A 6,000-nucleotide genomic window follows, 5' to 3' on the forward strand; every position below is an offset into this window, starting at 1 on the left:
TATTATTCTTTTTAGACATTCTTGGATTTAGGCACTGTCTCTCCTCTCTCTCTCTCTGTTTATATATGTATATTTTGGAAATTTTGCATCTGGGCTTATAAATGAAATTGGTTGGTAATTTTTTTGTTTTGCTATCATGGTTATGCTACCCATAAAGTGAGTTGGGCTTCTATCCTTTTTTCACATTCTTTGGAATAGTTTGTGTAAGATTTGAATTATTTTTTTTTCCTTGAATATTTAGTCGAACTTGCCTATGGAGCCATATGAGGCTAAAGTTTTCTTTGTGGAAAGACTTGTTTTCTGATTCAGTTTATCTACTGATACGTGATTACTAAAATTTACTGTTTCTCCTTGTGTTGGTTTTGGTAAGTTATGTATTTTCTAGGAATCTGCCCATTTCACATAAATCTTCAAACTTATTACAGTTATTTATAATATAATCTTATCTATTTTAAGACTGAATAACATTTAGTGATTCTCTTTGTTTCATTCCTGTTATTGACTATCAGTGCATTCTCCCTTTTTTTTCTTAGTCTCTCTAGATATTTATCAATTTCATTAGTTTTTCATTAGACTTTTGGTTGAGTTGTCCTTTTCTAATGGATTTTTGTTTTCTATTTTATGTAATTGTGCTCTTATCTTTATTATTTCTTCCTACTTTCTGCCTCAAATAATCTATTATTTTTACATCTAGTAGTGCTTTTGCCTAAAAGTACAGGCATATCTCATTTTATTTTACTTTGCTTTATTGTGCTTTGCATATACTGGTTTTTTTTAAACAAATTAAAGGTTTGTGGCAACCCCGTGTCAAGCAAATCTATTGGCACCATTTTTTCCAACAGCATTTGCTCCCTTTGTGTCTCTGTCACATTTTGATAATTTTCACAATATTTCAAACTTTTTCGAGGCGAGACCCTCCACCAACAAAGAGATTACGACTTGCTGAAGGCTCAGATGATGGTTAGCATTTTTTAGCAATAAAGTATTTTTAAAGTATGTACATTGTTTTTTTAGACATACTGCGGTTACATACTTAATAGACTATAGTATAATGTAAACTAAACTTTTATATGCATTGGGAAACCAAAAAATTTGTGTGACTCACTATTGTGATATTGGCTTTAATGTGGTGGTCTGGAACTGAACGTGCAATATCTCTGAGGTATGCCTGTTTATTTGGCCTCACATTAGCATATGTATATCAGCTTTCCTGCTCTCTCTTTTAAAAAAAATTTTTTTTAACTTTTACGTTTTGAAATAATTATAGATTTTTCTCAGAAAGTTGCAAAGATTGTACAGAGAGATCCTGTGTATACTCTAACCAGTTCTCCCCAGTGGTTACATCTTACATAACTATAGTACAATATCAAAATCAGGAATTTGGCATTGGTACAATGTGTGTGTATAGTTCTTTTTCATCTTATCACATGTATGTATAGATTTGTGTAACGACCACTGCAATCAAGGTATAGAACTGTTCTATCACCACAAGATCTCTTTCATGCTACCCCTTTTATAGTCACATCCACCCTCTCCTTCCCATCATACTTAACTTTGGGCAAGTACTAATTTGTTCTCTGCCTTTATAATTTTGTAATTTAAAAATGTTGTATAAATGGAACCATACAGTCCGTGACCTTTTGAGATTGTTTTCATTCTGCAAAATGCCCTTGAGATCCATCTAATTTAATTTGCCTGTATCGGTAGTTGGTTCCTTTTATTGCTGAGTAGTATTTCATCATATTGATGTGTTCTATAGTTTAAATGTTCACTTAATTTTTTAAATTGAAATATGGTTGATTTACAATATTATATTAATTTCAGGTGCATATCAGAGGTGACGCAGTTCTAGGTGATGGCAAGATTCAAGATGAGACCATGGGAATGGGTGACTGAAGTGGAGCAGAGGTGAGGCTTATTGTGTTGAGGAGGCTAGGTTTTGGAGAGGACACTCATATGGATGTTTGAATCACTTGGGGGTAGGAGTAGATCTTGGGTTGGAGAGGAATTCTATGAAGTAAGTTCCAGTGTTCTCAAGGAATGAGGGAGAGTAACCAAAGGGAGATGGTAGGCATATGGCCAAAATACATAAACCTCAAAGAAACAAGAGACTTTAAAAGAAGGTGGAGTTAGTGATGGTCTTAAAGTGCCAGGAGTAGCTTTTGCACAGCAAAGTAAACTATAAACAAAATGAAAAGACAACCTACGGACTGGGAGAAAATATTTGCAAACAATGTGACCGACAAGAGCTTAATTTTGAAAATATGCAAATAGCTCACACAGCTCAATAACAAACAAAATGAAACAAACAAAAAAGAAAAACAAGCAACCCAATAAAAAAATGGGCAGAAGGCCTAAAAAGACATTTCTCCAAAGAAGATAACCAGATGGCCAGTAAGCACATGAAAAGATGCTCAACATCTTTTAGAGAATTTCTATTAGAGAAATGCAAATCAGAACTACTATGAGGTACCACCTCACACTAGTCAGGACGGCCATCATCAAAAAGTCTACCAATTATAAATGCTGGAGAGGGTGTGGAGAAAAGGGAACCCTCGTACACTGTTGGTGGGAATGCAAATTGGTGCAGCCACTGTGGAGAACAGTATGGAGGTTCCTCAGAAAACTAAAAACAGTTCCCATGTGATCCAGCAGTCCCACTCCTGGGCGTACATCTGGACAAAACTCTAATTTGAAAAGACATGTGCACCCCATCAGCAGCACTATTTACAATAGTCAAGACATGGAAGCAAACTAAATGTCCATTGACAGATGAATGGATAAAGAAGATGTGGTATATATATATACACAGTGGAATATTAGCCATAAAAAAGAATGAAATAATGCCATTTGCAGCAACAAATGGACCTAGAGATTATCATACTAAGTGAAGTAAGTCAGAAAGAGAAAGACAAATACCATATGACATTACTTATATGTGGAATCTAAAAAATTATACAAATGAACTTATTACGAAACAGAAAGAGATTCACATAGAAAACAAACTTATGGTTACCAAAGGAGAAAGGTGGCGGGGGGAGAGATAAATTAGGAATTAGCAGATACAAACTACTATACATAAAATAGATAAACAGCAAGGTCCTACTGTATAGCACAAGGAAGTATATTCAATGTCTTGTAATAAACTATAATGGAAAAGAGTCTGAAAAAGAATATTTTTTTTATATATATATATATGTATATAACTGAATCACTTTGCTGTACACCAGAAACTAATAAAACATTGTAAATCATCTATACTTCAATTTTTAAAAAAGTGCCAGGAGTGAGATTGATTACTTCTAGATCCAGATATACCTGGGTTTGGGAGAATAAATAGTCTCTACTTGAGGCTATTTTTACAGAAGATTTTGAATTTGTGTGTATTATTTCTATGCAGATTTTCATGTCTTTATTATACATGTATATGCCCACAACAATATATGTATTGTTTTGTATGGTTTTAAACTTTAAACGAATGACATAATACTCTGCATATTATTCTCTACCTTGTTTTTCATTCAATTTGTTTTAAGGTTTATTCACGTTGATACTTGCTCTCACTCACATTAACTACAATATTTAATGGTATTGCTACCTGTTTTGTATTCATTCTTCTGTTGGAGTATGATTGTTTTACAATTTTGTGTTAGTTTCTGCTGTATAACAAAGTGAATCAGCTATACATATATCTATATCCCCATATCTCCTCCCTCTTGGGTCTCCCTCTCACCCTCCCTATCCCACTCCTCTAGGTGGTCACAAAGCACCGAGCTGATCTCCCTGTGCTATGCATCTGCTTCCCACTAGCTATCTGTTTTACATTTGGTACTGTATATATGTCAGTGCTACTCTCTCACTTCGTCTCAGCTTACCCTTCCCCTTCCGTGTCCTCAAGTCCATTTTCTACGTCTGCATCTTTATTCCTGCCCTGCCCCTAGGTTCGTCAGAACCATTTTTTTTTTCCTTTAGATTCCATATATATGCGTTAGCATACGGTATTTGTTTTTCTCTTTCTTTCTTTCTTTTTTTTTTTTGTGGTATGCGGGCCTCTCACTGTTGTGGCCTCTCCTGTTGCGGAGCACAGGCTCCTGACGCACAGGCTCAGCGGCCATGGCTCACGGGCCCAGCCGCTCCATGGCATGTGGGATCTTCCCGGACCAGGGCACGAACCCGTGTCCCCTGCATCGGCAGGTGGACTCTCAACCACTGCGCCACCAGGGAAGCCCTGTTTGTTTTTTGATATTGAGCTGCATGAGCTGCTTGTATATTTTGGAGAGTAATCCTTTGTCATTTGCTTCCTTTGCAAATATTTCTCCCAGCCTGAGGGTTGTCTTTTCGTCTTGTTTATGGTTTCCTTTGCTGTGCAAAAGCTTTGACGTTTCATTAGGTCCCATTTGTTTATTTTTGTTTTTATTTCTCTAGGAGGTGGGTCAAAAAGGATCTTGCTGTGATTTATGTCATAGAGTGTTCTGCCTATGTTTTCCTCTAAGAGTTTTGAAGAGACTGTCTTTCCTCCTTTATTTAGCTCATGCTTTTTGTTTAAGCAAGAAGGGAGATTTATTAGAAGAAAACTAAGAACAAGTTATGGAACCATAAAAGACCCAGAATTGCCAAAGCAATCCTGAGGAAAAAAAAACAAAGTAGGAGGCATAACTCTCCCAGACTTCATACAATACTACAAAGCTACAGTAATAAAAACAGTGTGGTATTGGTACAAAAACAGACATATGGATCAATGGAACAGAATAAAGAGCCCAGAAATAAACCCCCACACCTATGGTCAATTAATCTTTGACAAAGGAGGCAAGAATATAAAATGGGAAAAAGTCTCTTCAGCAAGTGGTGCTGGGAAAGTTGGATAGCTGCATGTAAATCAGTGAAGTTAGAATACACCTTGACACCATGCACAAAAACAAACTCAAAATGGCTTAAAGACTTAAACATAAGACATGACACCATAAAACTCCTAGAAGAGAGCATAGCAAAACATTCTCTGACATAAACCATACCAGTGTTTTCTTAGATCAGTCTCCCAAGGCAATAGATATAAAACAAAAATATACAAATGAGAATCAAACTTACCAAGTTTTGCACAGCAAGGAAACCATTAAAAAAAAATGAAAAGACTACCTACAGAATGGGAGAAAATATTTGAAAATGATGTGACAGACAAGGGCTTAACCTCCAAAATATACAAACAGCTCATACAACTCAACAACAGAAAACCAAACAACCCAACTGAAAAATGGGCAGAAGACCTTAATAGACATTTCTCCAAAAAAGACATACAGATGGCCAGTAGGCACAAGAAAAGATGCTCAATGTCACTAATTATTTGAGAAATGCAAATCAAAACTACAATGAGGTACCACCTCACAGCAGTCAGAATGGCCATCATTAAAAAGTCTACAAATAACAAATACTGGAGAGGCTGTGGAGAAAAGGGAACCTTCCTACACTGTTGGTGGGAATGTAAATTGGTGCAGCCACTATGGAAAACAGTGTGGAGGTTCCTTATAAAACTAAAAATAGAATTACATTATGATCCAAAAATACCACTCCTGGGCATATACCTGGACAAAACTATAAAAAAAAGACACACGCACCCTGTACGTTCATAGCAGCACTATTCACAATAGCCAAAACATGGAAACAATCTAAATGTCCATCGACAGATGAATAGTTAAAGAAGATGTGGTACATATATACCATGGAATGCTACTCAGCCATAAAAAAGAATGAAATAATGCCATTTGCAGCAACATGGATGTAACTAGAGGTTATCATACTAAGTGAAGTAAGTCGGAAAGAGAAAGACAAATAACATACGATATCACTTATATGTGGAATCTAAAATATGGCACAAATGAACCTATCTACAAAACTGAGACAGACTCATAGACATAGTGAACAGACTAGTGGTTGCCAAGGTGGAGAGTAGGGGAGGGAAGGACTGGGAATTTGGGATTAGCAGATGTAAGCTATTATATATAGTAA

This window comes from Lagenorhynchus albirostris, chromosome 11 (assembly GCF_949774975.1).
Source record: "Lagenorhynchus albirostris chromosome 11, mLagAlb1.1, whole genome shotgun sequence".
Lineage (NCBI taxonomy): Eukaryota > Metazoa > Chordata > Mammalia > Artiodactyla > Delphinidae > Lagenorhynchus > Lagenorhynchus albirostris.